At 43.0% G+C, this 22,787-nt stretch overlaps 1 long non-coding RNA gene and 1 other non-coding gene across 2 annotated transcripts; one reads left to right on the plus strand and one right to left on the minus strand.

The window, feature by feature from the left end:
- Nucleotides 1-3,777: 3,777 nt before the first annotated feature.
- On the minus strand, nt 3,778-6,013 carry LOC114430275 (uncharacterized). The gene is made up of 3 exons (XR_003669979.1): nt 5,954-6,013; nt 5,807-5,864; nt 3,778-3,857 (listed from the first exon to the last, which is right to left on the minus strand). It is a non-coding gene; the product is annotated as an uncharacterized LOC114430275 (long non-coding RNA).
- Nucleotides 6,014-10,655: 4,642 nt separating this feature from the next.
- trnak-uuu (transfer RNA lysine (anticodon UUU)) lies at nt 10,656-10,728 on the plus strand. Its single transcript has one exon. It is a non-coding gene; the product is annotated as a tRNA-Lys (tRNA).
- Nucleotides 10,729-22,787: the final 12,059 nt, after the last annotated feature.

The raw sequence follows: 22,787 nt of genomic DNA on the forward strand, positions 1-22,787 counted from the left end.
GAGGAAGATTTATTAAAGCTGCAGATTCACATGAGGTCAGAGATCAATTCAAAACAATAAACAATCAATCCCTGCATTATTGTAAACAAACACAACAGCTCTGTACACAATTATGACTGCACAGTGTGTTCAACAACTACAGGCTAAAGTCCACTTTGCACATTACACAGAGTGTAAGGCCACACAGGTTGGGAGGAAGAGGAGAGGTGTATGGACCAACACGTTTTCACTCGACCACCTTCAGGTCTGGTCCAGGGTCCTCTGGGCTGCTCAGAGAGCAGATCTCTAGACAGTTGTTTTTGCTGCCCTCCTCTGGACAGACCAGACGGTGTGATTTGCGGTCGGCTTGTCTTTGTTGCCACACGTAAAGTGCAGCAATCATCAGGGCACAGATGCAGAGCACCAGCAGGAAGGAGACAGCCACCATGTGTGAACACATCCTGGAGGATGTTGAAGGGAAGCTGTTTGGGGGACTTTGCTTTGGCAAAGGACGTCCACTTCCTCTGCAGAGTCCTCTGTCCTCCCATATCATCCTGTAATTGCACACACAGGCATCAGACTGTAGCATCAGATGACATCACATCCTGCTGTCACTTTTTATGTTACCTTGCAGACTTGAGACACACGGGAGATCTGCAGTTCGTCCAGGAAGTTAAACTCTTTCCCAATTTCACTAAAGAAGAAGTAGAGTTTCTTCTCGGCTTGGTCCAGAGACGAGCCGACAAACGATGGGTCTGAAATACAGGAAGTGATGAAAGGAAGTGTCATGTGGTCAGAATACAGAGAAAAGAGATGTGAGAGCATGTGATCAGCTGACTCAGCTGTGGACAGGATACATTTTCTTTACAGAACCAAACTGTCTCAATCAGTGTCAGTGAACAATGAACTGATGGTATCAGATGATAGATCTGATATCTGTAAGAAGACTAGTAGAACGTTCAGACTCAGAGGAAGTGAGTCACTGTTCTGTGGCTTGAAGTCAAAGATGTGACATGAGTGTTTCCATTGTTTCATATTTCTGTGTTGACGACCGAGTGATGAGGCCGCTCTCTCACACTGAGCTGTTACAAAAGTTCCGTCCCTCCCCTTTGTGCAGGTTAGCTAAGAACGGCTACCTGGCTGCTCCTATTTCACATCACACTTGGTTTGAGTGAAGGTGGAACAGAGCCGCTGTGTCCAGGAGTCTGATGGCGGCAGCTGGACTCAAGGATGGTGTTTTGAAGACGTTTCGTCCCCCGCGTCGCTTCTTCGGTCCTGCTGCTGTTCTGGTGTGGAATCTGAGTTTTTATGTGTTCAGGACCTCTGTGGGGGGATCTTGACTCACATGACTAAGATCCCTGTTGTTGGTTAATGGTCAGTTAAGGACCAGACACTGTGCAGGACTAGTTGACGGCCCCATTGTGTTAGGGTTTGGATGGGGTGAAAGCTGCTGGGCAGGTGTTGACAAAAGGACCGATTGTGTGATTTAAAGCTGACCCAGCAGAGTTGATTTACTCCTGGTCCTCTTTGAAGACCAAACCGCGTGAGACCTTTTCAGACCAGGTTTTGTTCAGATATCAGTGCTCTGCCTCACATAACTTTAGCAGAACTCAGATGAAGAATCAGGGCTGAAACAGCATTCTCAGTGATTTCTGCTCTCAACAGATCAATATTTTAATTCAGAATGATTGATCCTCTTTGGCATAACAATACAACAGCAGACAACTCACTGAGTACATTCTGGCAGCTGAAGACACATTAGACAGATGAAGACTGTAGAGACACAGAGAGAGAGGTGCTGCTGGTAAGGCTTTCAGTTAACTTCAGAGTCCAGCACAGATCCAGGAAGTGTGTCAGCTTCCACAAACTCACTGGCCACCTCAGCAAAGGTGGGGAAAGGTCCTTCTAACTGAAAAGGCTCAGAGAAAAAGAAAACATCTAAAACATCTCACTTTCAATAACGTCTATTCATTTCAGCAGCTCAACTTCTCCCATTCATTCTAAAATCAAAACTTCAGACTAAAGATTTTTCACCTTTCAGCCTGAACCATAGAAATAATAATCTGATTACAATCTGATGAAGACTCAGTCTGTAAAGTAATCTGATTACGATCTGAAGGACTTTGTCCCTCAAGTTCTAGTCCGTCTTCAGAGAGTGTGGGCAGCTCTCTGTGAGTCATCACATGACTCCATCTGTGAGCAAGGCACTGACCCGAGGCGTAGCTCCAGGCTTTGAAGTGACATGATCAGTGCTGAGGGGCTGCTTAGCAAGGCACCATTGTTTACAGAGCAGCGTTGAGGAGGATTAAATCCAATGACCAAGCATCATCTTCATCTTCATGGCCTCCATCTTAGGCGCTAGACGGTGGAATGGGAGGAAGAGGAGGCTGTCTGCAGAGACACACAGTTACAGTTTGAGCTTTAAAACGTCTTTCTCTCCTGGTCTGGAATGAACCACTGAACTGTACCTGTTAGGAGAGGCAGCTGGTGCAACACTTCTGTGCCGCTGGGGTTTGATGTCAGAGGCGTAGTCGGGGGGCTGTAGGAGGTCGGGGTAGCAGGCCGGGGGAGGCTTCCTGGGCAGCACCGGTCTGAGTGGAACCTGATACTTGAAGAATTTATATGTTTACGCTATATCTAAAGTGGAATCTTCATCAAATGTCATCAACCATGATTAGTCGTTCAAATAGCTGATTAGTTTTGTTGATTGATTAAATGGGTCGAACTAACCCTGAGAATTTGTAGTTCAGGGAATGTTATCAGAATCTACATAAATCCAGGACCTGACGCTCACCTGTGTCCCTGACCAATCAGCTTACACCAGATTTCAGGTGAGTTCAATAATCACAGTGATCAACCACCTGATCACATTACACTGATCAATCAAGCGGCTTCTCTACTCAGCACTATCAGAGGCTGCAGCCAGAGGCAGGTCGTACCTGTCCAGTTGTGCAGGGGTCAGGGGGGAGTGGCTTGTTGGGTGGAGCTGGTTGACTCGCTAGCAGCTGAGAGGTTAGTGATGAAGAAGAGCAGAAGAGGAAGAGTAGAGCCTTAGCAATGGGATGCTGTGTACTGAGCTATATTGTGAAATTCTGTTAAGTGATCACAGCATGCAGACAGAAGTGTGACGCCCCCTACTGTACGAACAGAAGATGTCCTATGACTTTTACAGTACTTTTATATTCCACATCATATTTAATGCTGTTTCTCCTCCAACCAGCAGGTGGAGCTGCAGCCTGATCTGATCTGTACATGAACTGCAGACAAACACTCAACAAAGAAAACCGGTGGGGGGGGGGGGGGGTCGGGGGGCAGTGGCTTGATGGGAAGGGGGGGGGCACACGAGTCAGTGATGACCAGGAAAGAGAATGACATCACAGAATTCTCCATCTTTACTGATCTGCCACAGGCCAGTGCTGTAGCTCTCAGTCTGCCCTGATGGTGGCAGTGTGTAGATAGAGAGGACTTCATAAATGATACACTATTACCTAACTATTCTAATAATCACACATTAACACGGAAACAGCACATGGACACCGGCAGGCAAGGTTACCTGTGGCTGAGGTTTTAGAGTGGGATCAGGGGGGAGTGGCTTAGTGGGAGGAGCAGGTCTGTCATGAACCTGACAGGAGAGAAAACAGGAAGCAGAGACAGAGTGACAGAGCTGCACAGAGGTCAAAGGTCAAACAGGCAAGGTTGCCTGTAGCATGTGATCCAATCACAGCTGTGCCATGTGATGTGGTCACCTCACACGCTAATCCCAGGTGTGAACAGTCACTGACTCTACATGGACCTCAGACCAGGACCTGCAAGTCCAGCTGTACCTGGGAGGATGAAGAGGAAGATGACAAGCAGAGCAACATGGACAGGATCCGACTCTGAACACACAGAGAGAGAGAAGGTGACGGGTTAGTCACAGTCCGTCAGGAGGTCAGAGTGTGCGTGTGTCTGTGTGTCAGTGAGTGTGTGTGTGTCAGTGAGCAGTCAGCGTGTGCGTGTGTCTGCAGTCAGAGTGCAGTCAGTGTGTGTGTGTGCAGTCAGTGTGTGTGTGTGTGTGTCTGCAGTCAGAGTGCAGTCAGTGTGTGTGTGTGTGTGCAGTCAGAGAGCAGTCAGAGTGTGTGTGTGTGTGTGCGCAGTGTGGAATTATATAAGGTTACCTATGCACTGACATGATACAGAGCACATATTTACTCGTATGTATGCTTTCACTCAGAGAAAAAGGGAGGTTTTCACACTCTTTCACACAAACACATCCTCCGTTACAGGGAGTTCGGGAGGATGTTATCATTCCTGGAACCCTTTTGATGCGGTGAAGGCGAAGCACTGGGAGGCATCGGACGTAAGATAAATCATCCAACATAGGAGGGATACAGAGTGTTTCACAGTCATAAATATGTTAGACCAATTATTATAATTGGTAGGTGGGAATAACAGGGCAACATGTCCCAATATGGTAATACCAACGAAGGTCTTGAAAAACTGTTGATCTATTATGCAAATAGATTATGCAAATGTACCTCCACGAGCCTGTGTCCAGGGAGGGGCAGAACACTTATGGAGGGGAGTGAAGCAGACTGAAAGGCCTGTGTTCACTGTGTTCTCCCTTTGCAAAGGCGAAACTACAAACCCAGGGTATTGTCTTTCACTCAATGTTCTGATTACAGAAGACGGAGTCTGACAATCCGGGGTGACCAGGGAAGGTCACGACAGCAGTCAGAGTGTGTGTGTGCGCAGTCAGAGTGTGTGTGCGCGCGTGTGCAGTCGGAGTGTGCGCGCGTGCGTGTCTGCAGTCGGAGAGCAGTCAGAGTGTGTGTGTGTGTGTGCGCAGTCAGAGTGTGTGTGTAGTCAGAGTGTGTGTGTAGTCAGAGTGTGTGTGTGTGTGTGTGTGCAGTCAGTGTGTGTGTGCGTCTGCAGTCAGAGAGCAGTCAGAGTGTGTGTGTGCAGTCGGAGTGCAGTCAGTGTGTGTGCGTGCAGTCGGGAGTGTGTGTGTGCAGTCAGAGAGCAGTCGGGAGTGCGTGCGTGCGTGTGCGAGCAGTCGGAGTGTGCGCGTGTGCGTGTCTGCAGTCAGAGAGCAGACAGAGTGTGTGTGTGTGCAGTCAGAGTGTGTGTGTGTGTGTGTGTGTGTGCAGTCAGAATAGTATTTTCTGCTGATCTTTATAAATAATAAACTGTACATTTTCATAATGCCCACTGGTAAATAGTTAGAAATGTTCAAACTGTGTCTCTCTCTCTCCAAAATGCCAACAGGCAGAATGACCGTTTGATATAATAACCACAATATTGCTCCTCACGTGAACTATACTTTATACTATGGTGGAGCATTTGTATATTACTACAGGTTTCATAGTTTTTTTATGTTATTTGTTTTATATGATTTTTTTCCATACTTTTTGATGCCACTTGGTGAGAATTAATTACTCTGATTACTCTTATTACTTACTCTGTACTGAACACTAATTACTTTGATGACAGCAAGGGAGAATATTTTTTTCCAACAGACTAATAATTCAAAAGTAACATTGTCTGATGTAAAATATTTGCATGAAACACAAACGGCTCTCTGCATCTCAGAGCAAAAATCTCTTTCTATAGTATAAATCAGATCACTTAACTGTGTAAACTTTATAACAGTCCTGTGATCCTATGATGAATAAGTATGAATGCATGCACAGCTAGATGTTCAGTCACTTTCACTACCGCTCTCTGAATTCACATAGCAGTTGTCCTCTCCTGTGTTCCCTATAAACCACAAAACCACAAGAGGGCGAATCATTCTCACTGAAAGTAGGTATTATCACAAAAATTAAGTCAGTCTCCAGCAGCTTACCGTTTGGTGTTTCTTCCTCGTCGTCAAGGTGATCCATGTCGTGACTCACAAAAATATTCTAGAAAGATAAATCACCTGTTAAATCAATCAGAAGATGATGTGGAAAAATTCTATATTTCTGCTGTAGACTGAACACAAGTCGAGTACCTTAGTCCTGACAAGTCTTTCCCAGTGTCCCTGCTGCTGTTTGACTAGTTTGAGAACGGGTTGGTTGGACTTCATTTCCCAGCAGCACTGTTCAGCAACAATATTCTGGTAAAGCTCCAGGTCGGCTCTGTACTGACGACCATTCACTCTGCCACTGCAGAACAAAAAGAGGGCATCAACACACTCCAAGTTTCCTCCATACCAGGTCACTTGTTTGCAATTCGGAAGCATTTAAGGCAATTTACGATTTCAATTTGCAAAAACACAAAAGGGAACATTAATATTCTACATTGTTTCATGATCATCTCTCAAACTGTATAATCTCCCCCTATATCCCTCCTCATTCTTTGTCAGGGTGAACCAATAAACCACTATAATTCCTTGGAAGCTTCCCACAGGTGAGCAACCACAAGGAATCATGTATACTGACAGTCAAGAAATGCACCAACAACCAAGTTACATATTTGCTGCTGATAGAAGGTCTTAGGAATCAGATGGGCAAGCTTTATTCTACTGTTATGTAATGTATACAATGAAAATCTGACACAAATGAGGGCGGGTATATTGAGTCTGTGCAAACAAAGAAGTTTGTTCCCTGACATGAATGAATGTAACTGCAGCAGAGTAAAGATATCTTTGCTAAATTAGTATAATGTTAGGCCAATCAAATTTCATGATAATGTAATCACAAATTAAATGTAGATTTCCTTTAAATCCAATTATGAGACAGCTGTATTATTCAGAAACAACAGAATACAGAACAATCACAGTAGCACCAAAGGAAAGTGACTGAATGAGATGCCCTTTACATTAAACTGTAACCCGGAACTGTGTGACACCGTTTGTTTGTCTAATTTACAGACTGGCATGCCGAACATGTACCCACTACCACCAGTGTAAAATGCTCTGGACAGACAGTTCCACTGAATGTTGGATGTGATGAAAGTGAGTGAGCAAACACTGGTGGTCTGGTCCTGACAGACCTGTAGATGACTCTGTCAGGGAAGAAATCACAGCGCTGACTTTCTGGGTTCACCAAGATCACTCTTGCAACTGCACAGTTGACCGTCTGATACCAACGTACATGGGGGTGGTAACTGAAATCCAACAACAAAACACTTAGAACAATGTAACTGTATTATTAAGACCACATATTGTACGACGTCTCGTGCCTTTTTGTTGAGTCGTCTCTTCTGTTAGAGCTGATGACCTGCTGTCTGTAGCTTCCATCTGCCCCTTCAGGTACACCTGTACACATGATTTATGGAGTGTCTCAGCTCATTCATAGTAGCCTATATAAAACATCTTTCTGTGTGCTAGTTTACACCATCTCTTGCCTCTTAGTGTCAATCTGCGATGTTTCGTAAACTGTGGATCTGTATAGAAGTTACAAAAATGCTTTTACCATTTCCAGAGGGGTTTAGAGAGGCAGCCAGGCTAATCACTGGATACACGTCTATTGCATCCCTCTTCCTGTGTATGATAGCCAGCGTTCAATTAAACATTTGTGACAGTGTGTATGTGACAACAACAACATCAAAATGGATGACCTTAAGGAAAACCTTAAGTGGCTACAGAGCAGAATGAAAGGTATTACAGGAGCACAGAAACAAGAGAGCAGAGGCTGTGTGGTTCCCTTACGCTCTTTGCAACAACAACCACCTAATCAAAGGCAATAAGCTCTGACAACACCCCAACAAACTGGGAATAGGGTTATAGAATAATTATTGTATGTTTCCTCACTGTAACGCTGCTGTTAGTAATAACAGTTTCTTTGGCGGACCTTGAAGTTTCTGTGCCCTATTACTCAACACTGTGCTCTGTTTGTACAAGGAGCCCTGACAATCAGGCATCTCTGCCACTCCCTACGTATTGATAATAATGCCGCACAAACTTAATCACAGTACTCATTTTGAATGTATACAAGACCTGAAAGAATACAAAGCTCAATCAAAATCAGCAGCACACCATGCCAAACACATACTGGTACTCACACTCAAAACTACACTGAATCTCTGAAACACATGCTTATCTAAAGACACCAACCTCTCCTTCTTAATTATTATTAATTAATATTATGATTCATTTTCTTCTTTTTAATGTGAAAGAAGAAAAGAATTCTAAGAAGAAGAAAAGAAGAAAACAAATCTGTCAGGGCACGGTTACATTTCCATTCAAACAATATAAAAAGCACTACTGTTTCCATTACAGCTGAAGGTTTACAAACCATGTACAGAATCATTGTATCATTTAAAATAACACAACATAACAGTTGTGGCTGTGTTAGTAACTCACTTTGTAGATGACTGGCTCAGAAAATACTGGGGTATCAACACACAGTATCTGTGAAGAGGACACAGAAAATCATCAACACATGCATTGTGTTTACTGTCAGTTGTTGTATATGCTGCTAACACAACCCAATGACTCCATGGGTATTAATAAAGTTCATGTGAACGCACGACACTTTGATCATGTTCAATTTCAAATGACATAAACCAAACAGGCTCTCACACACAAGGAGTTCAGCAGCTCTGGTGCTTTAACACATCTTCATTAAAGTGAACAGCCATGAAGAAAGGCCTCCATGTTCAGTGAAAGGCACTACAAACAGGTTTTATCCTGCTGACTGAGCTACATGCTGTCACTCATTTTGACTTCCTACTCGCTATCTCTGGGCTCACAAACGGGAAGTTCTTAGATGACACTTTCTATGTCTCAGAGAAAACTCCTACCTGCTCTCGTACTATAGAGTTCCTTCTGTTGAATGTGTCACTGTTTGTTTAGCATGTTCCTCCTGATGTTAGCTGTATGACTTCTGCAGCGACCGCTTGTTTTCTTTTAACGGCAGCCGGACACGGATGCGGCGGAGTGTTGTTGGACAGCAGCAGAAGACACAGCTTAGACCCAGATTAATTAGTCACAGGTTCACTTGCTTCGATTTTCGCATCGATTGATCTAGACGCAAAGGCGTGAAATCAAATATTTGTAAAACTGTTTTATTAATATTTACAAATACACAAATACAGACATAAGACTTCTTACCATAATGTGTTTTTGAGATTGGAGGTTGAATCCTTGTAAGCCGATGTTACCCCACATGGTAAACAGAGTTTGCTCCATCAGCACGCTGTCTCCTTTCCTCCCTGTGGACGTGAACAGCTCCTCCAAGTGTGGCCGAGGAACATGAAGCCATTGCAGCAGCATCGAAACAAGGTCCTGAGCTGCATAACAACAGATAAAGTAAAAATAAAGACGATACAGAACAACCATAAGATATGCAGATATACATGTAAGTCTGTTCCGGTTGGCCAGCAGGTGGTGCAGAGGCACGGTTGGTTTGGTTGGAGTGACAGCTCACATGCTGCACTTTTCTTCAGTGACACCGTAGTTGCTGAGAGAAGTTTGTGCAGGGCGCCATATTGCTTTCAGAAGTTTGATTCCTCTGAAAGGTAAGCAGCACTTTATGATGTGGTTTATTTTATGTGAAGGTAGTGATTGTGCATGGCTCCTTGGGAGCTCACTGTAAAAATGGATATTTATGAGGCTGAGTTCTGTTTCTGACAATTACATTATTTGGTAGTTAACCCTTCATTGTAAGCATACCTATAAGTATGTGTAGTCATATCAGTGTTAATTTTGGCAGCAATTTTTGATTTAGTTTTTATTTTAGTCTTGTGACTAAAATGTCATTTGATTTTAGAAACATTTTAGTCATCAACATTTTTTAACGACTAAAAATCTACTAAAATTCTATGATATAGGCTATTTGTCATGAAATTAGTTTGACTGTGCAATAAAAACAGGCACAGCTTTAACTTTTGTTATTTGAAACAAACATCTCTTTATTTAATTGCCGTTACCTTTTCACAAAAGAACAAAAGCACCAGTGAACAGTGAGCTGCTCTCCCTGAACGTTCATACACTGTTCAGTCATGACCTTCTTCATGAACAGGCTCTCTCATATTCTAATAGGCTCACCCTTAACCCATCTGCAAACACGTGTTGCCAACAGCCAATAGAAAGGAGACACAACACAAAAACTAATCAAGTTTACTAACATGAATACAAACAACAAACCTAAAATAACATCCCTGAAGCACATACACCCAATACTAACCAGGTCTAAATGCATTCACTAGTTAACTAGTGCAACGTTTTGCCTTACTAGTGCGAGAAATAAAATATTTAATATCAAGAAATGAACTGAACTGGCTTTCCATACAACACTGACATGAGGTCCACATTGTCCTGTAATGGAATCCAGAGTCTGAGAGTGTATGACTGGCAACAAATAACAATTTCACTTTGTAGATTAAAGCAACATGTGCTTACACCAGAATCAGTCCTGTCAGGTGATATGAACAGGACTTCCTCCTCCTCCTCCTCAGGTTCAGACAATATGAAGTCCTCTATAAAAACACATACATTCATTAAGTATGTATTCTTTATGTGTATAGGACCACTGTCCTCTGTGGACTAGCAGATGTGAGCATGTGAGGAACTGGAACCACTTCTTCATCTGAACCATGGAGATGCCAATTTATAACACCTGAAACCACCTCCACTGTCTGCACACACAGGAAGTTCACCCTTAAAGAAGCATTCATCGAATTTCTTATATGTTTGAATGTAGCCAATCAATGCTCTCTGTTTCAGTTAACCTGTCTGCACAGAATTAGTCCCTGAAATGACATGTAGAGCCTGGATAGCTCAGTCGGTAGAGCATCAGACTTTTAATCTGAGGGTCCAGGGTTCAAGTCCCTGTTTGGGCGGAAAGCTTTGTACTCTTGTTACACCACATTCAGATGTTAACCCTTTAAACCCTAAAAGAAAAAAAAAATCACCTAAAAAGACAATAATAATGTGCATTATGCATGTTCTTGGTGTCTAGGAACATCCAGGGACCTCGGAAAATGCATTTCCAGTGTTTAAAATATTCTGTCTATTAGTATGCCTGAGTGAATTACAATAAACTGAATGAGAAATGTAACATTTCTATCCTCGCCTGAGTTTTTTTTCCTGTTTGACAGAAGAGAACAGTATGCTAACAATGATTCTATGTACACAGATGCCATTGATCACATTCAGCTATTCCTTGGCTACAAATATACCAAATTTGATAGAATTTGAACAAAGAGCAAAGTCTTCACAAAGGTTTTAGTAAGGATATCACCAGGCGGACACTCTGGCACAATTTAACAAATAGGTTACTTATCATTTCCAATGGGAAGTGGCTGAAAAATACAACTTACATCCATTTCACTAGTCTATTGCCATCTACTGGAGCTTTTGGGTATGAATTTTACCTTGTACTTCATCAACTACCATTATGCACAGTGTAAAATCAAAAACATCAAAATGTATAATTTTGTCTCCAAATAGAGCAGTTTTTATTATCATAACTAATAACTAATGTAAAATAATGAAAGTCCAACCAAATGTAAAGTAAGAAAAATACAATAACAACAAGGAGAGGTGATGCCTCAGCGTTGAGCCCAGATGGGCCTGGGACCTCGCTGAAGAGGAAAGCCAGGTCCCAGGCCCATCTGGGCTCTTCCCTCTTATTGGCTATGAAAATAATAACACTTATTTTTATCTGTAATTGCATACATATTGAAATATACACATTATGTAATAAATATGTAAAGACAGTATTGAATAGGATTGAATCATCCTTCATCTCTGTTCAGCTCTTCCCTTAGGGGTTGCCACAGTGAATCATCACCACTATCCTCTGCATCCTCCTCTCTCACCCCAACTACCACCCTGCTGTATACCATACTGTGTATATGTATATATATAATAAATCATTTTTATTAGCAACAAATAGTTTACACTTCAAAATAAATGTACAAAACTTACTCATAAACTGGGTCCATCTTTTCCAACATTCAACTGGCTGGCAACGGGGTCAAACAAATCCGGAAATCCCTGCCATTGAAATTCTGCTCCATGCCCCTCTCGATGCAGTAAGAAGAAGAGATAAGCTAGCTAACAACCTAAAAAAAACCTCTGACACTCACTGAAACTCACTGAAATTCACCAAAAGTCACTGAAGCGCACTAAAGCAACTACAACCTCCACAAACATCTACGCGCACTAGCGTTAGTGTTGTTGCATCTAGTCTTTACGCAGGGATTTTATGTCAGCTGGGTATTGTAGTCCATTAGATTTTTTATACCATTCAATTCAGTAGCTTGTCCTCTTTCATTGGACTACAAACATGGCCGTGTCAGAATTTGAAGTAATAGTGCCTGCACGTTTTCAGCCCTTCAGCGGCCCATCGGGTTTAACCACTGCAGTACTGTTAACCTGCTAGCATCTTTGCTTATCTAAACACAGTTTACATTTCTGTCCAATGCGAGACAATTACCAACCCCTATAAAGGAGAGGTTCTGCTTCTCAGTTCAATTCAATTCAGTTTCCACTGACCACTTCCTGTTATGCAACAAATACACTTTATGATTCAATGTTGAGCTAATGCCACAGCCACAAGTCAATCAAGGATTGTTTTTTGAAGACGTTTCGCCACTTCCCCAAGTGGCTTCTTCAGTTCTGCTACTTTTCTGGTTGGGAATCCAAGTTTTATGTGTTCAGGACCTCTGTGGGTGGATCTTGCAGGAGCTCACATGACTACGATCCCTATAGTTCAGGGTTCGGCAACCCAAAATGTTGAAAGAGCCATATTGGACCAAAAAAACAAAAAACAAATATGTCTGGAGCCACAAAAAATGAAAAGCCTTATATAAGCCTTATAATAAAGGCAACACATGCTGTATGTATCTATATTAGCTATATTAGCCTACTATCAAAATGACTAAGTTGGCTACAAATACATAATGAACCTTCATGATTACATGTTTATTTTCCCTGCAGCGCATCCTGTAGGGAATGAGGCACCACGTGACTGCTCTGTTGTACGACAACTCCATTACAATATTAATGAATTATGTTTCATTGCTTTGATGAAATTAAAGAAATGCAATGAAGAAATCCGATTTTTGATGTCATTTTTATTTTGAGGATTTGAAAAAACAACAACAAAATGGAACGTGCATAACGTGCCCCTTATCTGGGCAACAAACAGAGTGCAATAAAACGCAGCCTGCATTTATAAAAATAAAACAGCAGCCTTTTGAAAAGGTAAAGTATATAAAATCTAATTCATACAGTTTAAGTTTGATTTCTGTGCAAATACCAAGCAAGTCAGTGCAAGGGTAAAACGAAGCAGCATCCTCTTCTCTTTTGGCATGCAACCAACGCAGCTACCCTCGGACCTGAGCAACAAAACACAATAATATCCCTAAGTGTCATTCCACATATATACTGACGAAAATCAGAAATCACTTTATAGAAACAGCCACTTCGTTACTAAATATGTGCCTATGACAGGATTGTGTTCTTACCCGTTTAATGTGACATCTGTTTTCGGACATCAATGGTCAGCTTCTCAACATCGGGCATGTAAGATGTAACTTTAATCTTGACGCAGGACTGCAAGCTCTCATCTGTGAGGCGGGTGCGATATTTTGATTTGATGTAGTTCATGTTTGGAGATGCAATCCACTTCTTAAATCTATTTTTGCGCTGCTCTAATTTCTCCAGAAGTAATGCAATCGCACTTTTTCTCTCACTCCCAACTGGGCACTCGGCTGCAAATGTAACATGCCTTCCCTGGAAATGTCTTTCCACTGGCTTAGGAAGTGGAAAGACATTTTCCACTGGCTTCCACTTCTACTCTTTTTGTTATTTGACAACTTCTCGCTACAGAGCAAACATTCAGGCAATCCTTCCGCATTGGCAATGAATGCAAATGATTCGGTCCTTTGGGATCCATGGCCCATTTCACATAGACGCTTCTTTGACTCCTCTTTCATACCATCTGTCCTCCCTGTCTAGGATTTGGACATTATTATCCTCAAAGGAATGACCACTGTCTTTGAGGTGGAGGTGAACTGCTGAGTCTTGTCCTGAGGAGGTGGTTCTCCTGTGCTGTGCCATCCTTCTGTGTAGTGGTTGTTTGGTTTCACCAATATAGAGTGGCGAAACGACTAGAATGAAAGAAAGCATTCCCAAATGAAAGGCAGAAATCTAGAATGAGAGGCAGCATTCCGGAATAGACATCCATCCACCCATTCCAGAATGATAGGCAGGATTCCGGAATGGTAGACAAAATTCTAGAATTAAACCCCTAACCCGACAGTGACCTGTGATGTCATCCGATTGGAGCCAGAGACTGAGCCTCCTTAAGAGCAACAGTGGCAAGAAAAAAACATCTCAGCTGTTACCTTTAATATTATCATAACAGATGAAATCATTCAATTGGATTTTGTGGTCTGGGTTAGATCAGTCAGCGTTTTAAATGAAAACTTATTTCTCCTCCTCTGAAGAACTGTCAGGAGTGGGATTTGAACCCACGCCTCCAGTGGAGACTGCGACCTGAACGCCAGCTGGCGAAGGATCGTCCGTACAATGTTGGAAAATGTTGGACACAAGAGCCAATCACAAGCCTTCAATTGCTGGAGGTGCGCCCAATCAGCTAGCGGATTTCTTCCCCACTGTCCAACATTTCCAATATTTGACCAATCACGGTGGACAAATGTTGGAGCAGAGAATCAGTATGGCGCATAACGGTCGTCATTCATTCTGCACTAGCTAGCGAGAAAAACAGTCGGTACGGTAATTAAACACTTGCTACAGTGCCGTGTGACACTATTTTACGTTTGTGTGTCATGTAAACTCTTGTACTGTGTTGACGTTTTTATAGATTGATAGATTTGTTGAGTTACGGTCGTTACACAAAGTGGATTTTGTTTTTGCCACTCGGTGCTTACTAATGTTATTTAAGGTGCAGTGTTTAAACACCAAACCTGAGAATCAAAGTATTTCCACCCACGTTTAAGCACTACCACAGCACCGTTTAAGCACTACCACAGCACTACCACATAAGTTATTTAGATTTTTATGGTGTATGGCCATATAGAAATGTCTTCCTGTAAATAAACATTGTCCCTTAATGCTGCTTAAAGCTACGGCATTCTTTGTAATATTTTATTTTATATTTTATATTATATGTTGTGGTACATGGCGTGTCAGAGGACAGCGGGGGTTGGGTGATCTATTTTGCCAGCTGACATGCTGTGGGTGAAAGGAGAGAGACGTGAAGGACAGCGGTGGCAGACAGGAGAAGGAAAACGGGAAAACGGGGAGAGTAAGAGGGACCCGTGATTCGAAAAAAAAAATACGGACAATAACCATTTGTTTTTATGGACAAGGATCGCCCAGGGAGAGAGAGGATCCTGTGTGGGGTTCACCAGGAGGAGTTTTTTGTTTGTTCGTCTGTTTGCCTGTTACTTTTTGATCGGGACTGAAGGGACATTTATTTGTAAATATGGGTCGGATTACAGCGTTATTTGGGATGTAAGAAAATATGATTTTGAGTTAATAAACCCGAAACAGTCTCATTCAAGTGTCTGTGGTCTGTATTATGCAACAAAGGTAAATAGAGTACAACACGGAGAGTCCCTGCTTAATAGCAACACTCCGTTTACTTTAGGCAGACTGTTAAAACGTTTATCCATATGTCCATTTGTAAAAATGATGCCAAAAATGTAGCAGATGCAGATCAACACTAGCATTCCTGTGGTCGCCGGTTCGAATCCAAGCTGTGGTCCAAAGTAAAATCCTAAAAGTGTCAATTTGAGTTTCTGCATCCTGAAATACGTACATAAATTAGATATGTTTCCACAACTTTCCTTTCTTTTTTCATTTTTCCCTTTTTCCCCTCTTTTTCCTCTTCCTTTCTTCTCCCCCCTTCTTCCCCATCTTAGACGGACGAATGTTCCCCAGCTTGAACGCAGCGCCTTGGACCGCTCGGCCATCCTGACATGAACAGCATGCTCTCCACAGCAAATTTAGAACAGCTCCAGGATGAACACTTAATAAATAAATAAAATAAATCTTCACTGACACTGATGTGGACAGACTGAGAGTGTCTCTATGCTATTTCAACAAGTCTTGAGCCAGAGAGGGTCCAGGTTCAAGTCCCTGTTTGGCAGAACACTTTGTACGCCCTATTGCTTGTACTCCCACTCCACCACCTCCATGCCTCATCGACTGCCATCCAGCCAACAGTTCTGGATGGCAGGGGGCTCCAGTACCTCGTAGACTGGCAGGGATATGGCCCGGAGGAGAGATCCTGGATACCAACGTTACCCATCCTCAGGGATTTCCACCGCCGCAACCCAGACAAGCCAAGCACTTGTGGCTCCTCTCGTTTCAGGTGTCTTGTCTTCCTCCTTCCTTGTGTGCTCCCTCCTCCCGATGATCACCTGCCTCCTTGTGAAAACCTTCACCCTTCTGAATGAGATAGGACTGTATTAATGACTGGAAGGAAATTACCGGTATATATGATGAACCAATCAATCATCACATTCTGATCACTGACAGGTGAGCTGAATAACACTGATGATCTGGTTACCATGGTAACTGGCTGGATATATGAGGCAGCAAGAGAACATTTGTGTGTCTAAGAACCAGCGTTAGTTTTGGGTTAGGCATTAAAAAACAGTGTTGTTGTTGTAGAGTCTGTCCGTGTGAATACATTAAATGATGTCAGCGATTCACTGAAAGGAAAGATCCTTCCTGCAGAGGATGGATCCTTTAAAGATGGAGGACGGGTTTGTGTGTGTGTGTGTTCTCCCACAGTGAGCATGTGAGTGTTGGACAGAACAAACAGCACACAGGTTAAACCTCAGCCGTGTAGCTGTGCCGCTTCCTCCGTGAGTCACAGCAGGAAATGATTTGTGAGTTTGTGTAAAGCTTCACGGTTGTGGAAGGATTACTGAAAGTCCCGCTTCCTCAGCAGCAGCTGGCGAAACAAACACAGATTCCACTGCTGAGATATTGTGCACGACACCAGGCAGCTACTTTATTTGTAACTGCTGGAAATGTGAGTCACATAACAAATAAAGGAATCAGCATGTTGCTGTAAACACTGCGTCACTCACCCACAAATAAAGCTTCACTTCATGACTGTTTCAGATAAAGCTCTGTAATCTCTGAGAGCAGAAACAAAGCGCTCATATTTCTAAATGTCTCCGCGCCTTAAATCCATGTTTCTTTTGTTTGATGGCAAATCTAAGTGAATGAAAGTGCAGAAAGACGGTTATTGATCTAATGATCCGGGCAGAGGGCGAGCTGTGTGGACTGTATGTGTGCAGGCCGGGGTCCGTCTTTGGAATACAAAGGCCGCTCTGCACTGGAGCACTCTCAGCAGCATGTCTGTGAATCACTGTGTGAGCTCAGGCAGAAAAACTCAGGTTAACATCCTGATTTCATCCTGAAGTGAGATCTGCAGTTCTTCCATGAAGAAACACAAAGTACGACAAACAAACACACCAACAGCCAATCAGAGCGAGCGAGCAGACCGGGAAGCACCACCGACCTGACAAACATGGCTCTAACCAAAACACACAACAACACGGCCCAGGAGAACATACACACCGGGGGGAATATGGCATCAACAACATGCGTGTCTTTACTATGTCTCATGGAGACACATCACAGCTGACGACATCTGTCGTCCTCCATGTTTGTTTTTCTTCTGAAGTCACGTTTGATCTCCACACACACACATAAACACAGACACACACACAGTGTAGAATGTGTGTGTGTCTGTGGATAAACATGAAAACTCTAAAACAGCTTTTACATGACAGACACAAGCAGAAAAACACTGAAGCTTCACAGACACATCATACGAGCTCTCTGAACTTCCAGAGGTCTGATGATTCATGCAGTGATGGTAATGGTCCAATAACATTTTAGGAAGCCTCTGTTAATCAACACAAGTAAACATGTTCACATTCAGAAGTCACGTTTTAGCTGCTCAGACCTGCACTACACCAATAAATGAAACCTTTCAATGTAACGTCCTAACATCATCAACTCAGCTTCCTGTCCACATCTGTGTCCTCTGCTGTGCCATCATCAGCTCTGAGACAGAGACATGAATGTAATAAAACAGGACCTGAGACTGAACCCTGTGGAACACCGAACGTGACGTGAGATGTGATAAAAACCAACCGGGTTCAGTGTGTGATGAGCACACAGGTCTGAAGAATCAACTCGAAGCTAAGATAAAAAGAATTAAAGGCGAGCTCTGTGGTTACAGAAGGTCTGTGCTGAGACTGAATCAGGTGGATCATCCAGAACAATCTGTGCTTCCACTGTTCAGCTTAGAGTCCTCCTCCACTGACTGCACATGGTTAAAACATTAAGAGCTGAAAGATATTTTTCTCCGCTGTGAGTAAATCTATTGCTACATGCGTGATAACTGTCATCCTTCAGTGTGTGTAAACAGAATCATTAGCGGGCTGCTGCAGACCTCTGCCTTCTGTGCTGAAGGTGGCTGATTACTGGGTTTGGTGTTAACAAAGAAATCAGCCGGGGAAGAGTATTGGCATCAGCACCGGGTAGAAGCAGACTGCATCAATTCTGTTAATGAGTTCTCCACCTCTCTGTCCTCCTCTTCTTTCTTTATTCCCCTGTGCCGTCTGCTGAGCTGGTGCTTCTGCAGGAAAAGATGGCTGGAGGATGGAGAGCAGCCAAACTGGCTCATCCATGAACTTTCAAAGGTCACACGATATTCTGGCAAACAGCCACAGGACACGGAGTGCTACAGTAGCACGGTGCTGTTCAGTCAGTGGTGTCTTGTTGATCTGCTGGAGGATAAGAGCATTATAAGGCTGCAGGTCCTCGTCTGAAGCAGTGTTTGTCTTGAGTAATGCAGCCCCTCACGTTCATGATAGAAAATATGAGCCTTAAATTCCCTTTTTCCTATGAAAATATTATCAGAGGAGCATCGTTCTTCATGCACTGACTGCTCATTTTCTTTGAGAAATGAAAACCTGTGGTCGGCCTCTCTCTCACACACTCAGTGTAATCACTGCACTGCATACCTCCACGCTGTCTGGACTTTGATAAAATCCCGGCTGCACTTTAACTACACAGTTTGACTCTGTTTTTTTTCCATTAACTCCACTTTTTTTCTACCTGACTTGCCATATCTTGCAGGTGTACATGACACAGGCGGCGTCCTCGCAGCGTGATGTGTGCGGCGCCGCCGGCTGCTGTAAGCAGATTCTGCTGGTGATACATGAACAGCCTGCCTGGAGCTTCTGTGCTGTTTGTCCACAGGGGGAAACTGATGAGGTTGACTCAGGGGTCATCAGCTCCTCCTGGGCAGGACACAGCTAATCATCCTCCTCCTGCGCCGCTCCACTGCTCAACAATCAGCACAGTACCAAAAAACCATGAGGCAAAGAAACACAGATGCCCTTTACCACCCACAGTCCAGCCTGCAGGACGGCGCTGCAGCGTGGGCCCCAGCGCCGGAAAGTTACATGAATATAAACATGTAATACATTCACTGGGAGCAGGGACTCCCATCTTTTCTGCCACTGTGGTCATTTTCCAAAACACAAGCCTAATGTAAAAATAATCCATGTATGCAGAGTGGAAATGGATGTGCAGTGTTTAGCAGAGTTTGTTTTTATTTTCCTTTGGTCAACAGTGATTTCATGCTCCAGTGGGAGAGTAAAGCTCAAATCCCCGCTGACAGAGCTCTGCTGCCGACCACTGCCACGGGTCAGCAAAGGTTAACTCGTTCCTTTAACTCCACACACCTCCCAGTGCAGCTCTGTAAATCATTTTAAGCTGCTTCAACCTAAAAACTTAACTTCATCTGCTGCCTGAGTTAACTGGTCAGACTGAAGGTTCACTGAGCACTGCGTCGGACTTAAACCACCTCATCCATAAACTGTAAATAAAGATGGACAAAGTGGCTCCGCCTCCACCCGTTGAAGGTAACTCCACCTTGGAGCCAGAGAGAACATCACTCTCCTAATGTTTTCAGCATTGAGCTCAACACAAACAGGATGCAGTTTACTTAATGTTTCCCAATAGCATCATGCTAAGTTACAGTTAGCTGCTGAATGCTAGCTGGCCGTTTGTAAGCTGCTTGAATGTGTAATTAAAGCTAATGATTGGTCTGCTAATCATGTAAGCCTGCTGGGTAGGGTTGTTCAAATTAATTAAAATTTAGCATCCAGGTCTGCCTCGAGCCCCTGGCTTGTGGTGCTCTGTTTTCAAGATTCAAGATTCAAAGGGCTTATTGTCATGTGCACAGTATAGAAACTGGTTTCCCTGTACAATGAAATTCTTACTTTGCTGCTCACACTGAATGCCATAAAGGTTTAAGAAGTCAAAATAGAATAATTTGCAAAAGAGCAATTTGAAGAGCAAAAAGATGCAAATAAGTACACAAAAATATAAACTATGGAAGTAAATGAAGCTACATACATATACATGTAAATGTGCATGTGTGCTACATCAGCTGTTGTGCAAATTGAGCAGAGAATGAATCATAGTGCAACTGTCAGGAGGTAAACAGCTGTACATGTGCAGTTATTGGATTGGATATTAAGGTGCATAAAGAAAGAAATAGATAAACAGTATTGCAGTTACTGTTACTGCATGCAAACATGTCAGCATGTAAACAGTCAGTGTGTATGTGCAGGGTACAGTCCATTTTTTACTGTTGTGTGTGTGTGTGTGTAAAATTAGAAGGCTAGCAATCTAAGCTAGCATAGCCAGCCAGAAGTAACTTAGCTAAACTACATATCTGCTAGCATCCTAACTAAAAAATGTACACTTGAAAACTCCTGCTGATCAGAACCTGTCACAAACATAAACTTATTTATTTGTCTTTCTATTTACTGTCATTAGTTTTTAAATTTTTTGTTTGGACACACCAAGCACTTGTTCAGAGGGTGCAACCCCCCATTAAAATACATGGGATCTGCCCTGAGAGGAGTAACAGGAGGCTGACACACCTCTCTCTCCAACATTACTTAAGCTTAATTAGGCAGGCAGAGCTGTTACCATGGTGACAGGCTGTCACACAAGAAGCATACAAAACAGCCATATTTGTAGTCTTTATCAGACTTTAGGCATTATATCTGTCATATTGATCATCCTTCAGCTGTATAGTATTCGGTATTACTTCTTTGTCAATCATTATGATATCTGCCATATTCATCGCTATGGAGCTGTTTGCTACATGTCCACATCGCATATACTGTGTTGTAGAGCAACATCTTGTGATTCTGGCGGTGTCCATATTTTTTGTCTGAAGGCTTCAGTTGGGACAAAAACAGAAGTTGTTTAGAGGGTGTTTTTACATTGGAAACACATTAGGAGGGAGACAGAGAGAGCTGCAGTCAGGGGCATTAAGAGCAGCAATAAACATTCAGGTTGCCATGGATACAGGCAGGCATGCCTTTGATTCAAAGGCATACCTTTGATCCTGTGTCAGCCTGTCACCACGGTAACAGCCCAAAGGTATATAAAGGTACACCTTTTTGCAATAAAGGTATTGTTGGTAAGTTCCAAAGACAGACACAGCAGGATATTTTGGGGAGTTCCGTGGAGACGAACCTGCCTGAAGTGCAAAGCAATAGGCGTCCTAAAGGAGAATAATTTCAAGCGTGATTACTGGACTAAACGCGGAGAACAGAAGGATCAGAGAAGAAGGAGAAACACAGCTGCAGAGGAGGCTAACATCTTAGCAACAGGTTTCTTCATACAGTCAGATTCGTGGTGAGTACTAACAGTAGTGAGTGATAAGTGCAACTTCATCGCGTTCATTCAAAGAGAGAGAGGGAGAGAGAGTCGTGTGCATTTACGCACATGCTGTGTGTGTGTGTCTGTGCGTATTGGGGCGAACTCCATTCTGTGTGATAGAGAGACCAGAGAAATGTAAACCCAGGGACTGTAGAGACGGTGGAGCTCTCTGTGAAGTTACATTGATGTTAGACTCAACTCAAAAAAAAAGCTGGGAGGAAGCTGTTGTCTACTTAAAGTTACAGTAGATGGTATTATTTGGCTGATGATCTGTTGTTTGCCATATCTGCAATGGACATAAAGAAGGGTTACAGGCTGGAATTAGTAGATCTGATTCCAGAATCGCAAAACAACATGTCCACATAAAAATCATTTAGTCTCCCTAAGCCTCAGCTATTATTCCAAGATCAGACAATTCACCTTCTATTCAAAGCAATTATCCAGCTGCTGTTCAGATTAATTCAGCTGCTCTTATGACTGATTCAGCTTGTGTTCAGAGTAATTCAGCTCTTGTTCTGCCATTCAGCTTCTATTCATATGCATTCTGATGTGTTTTTTAATATTTTTAGAGTTCAAAGCAATGCTTCAGCTTCTGCAATCAAGAGAGAAGCGCGAGAAGAAAGAGCGCCAAAAACAAGAGAAGCGTGCGATGAAAGAGCACCAAGAACAAGAGAAGCGTGCGATGAAAGAGCGCCAAGAACAAGAGAAGCGTGCAATGAAAGAGCGCCAAGAACAAGAGAAGCACGAGAAGAACGAGCGCCAAAAACAAGAGAAGCGTGCGATGAAAGAGTGCCAAGAACAAGAGAAGCACGACAAGAAAGAGCGCCAAAAACAAGAGAAGCACGAGAAGAACGAGCGCCAAAAACAAGAGAAGCGTGCGATGAAAGAGCGCCAAGAACAAGAGAAGCAAGAGAAGAAAGAGTGCAAAGAACGAGAGAAGCGCGAGAAGAAAGGACAGACGGTGAAGCAGTTTATTGTGGAATCAGACGGCTTGATCACTGGACTGGAAAAGGCCAACGGGACCGTCCTCACAAAAGAAAATGAAAATCTCAGAAAGGCTGCCGAAGAACATACCCAGTGTTCTTCCAAGTATGAGGAGCTGGCCAACGAAACCTGCACTCTGAGGAGTGACCTACAGAAGGCC

The sequence above is a fragment of the Parambassis ranga genome, unplaced genomic scaffold, assembly GCF_900634625.1.
Source record: "Parambassis ranga unplaced genomic scaffold, fParRan2.1 scaffold_22_arrow_ctg1, whole genome shotgun sequence".
Lineage (NCBI taxonomy): Eukaryota > Metazoa > Chordata > Actinopteri > Ambassidae > Parambassis > Parambassis ranga.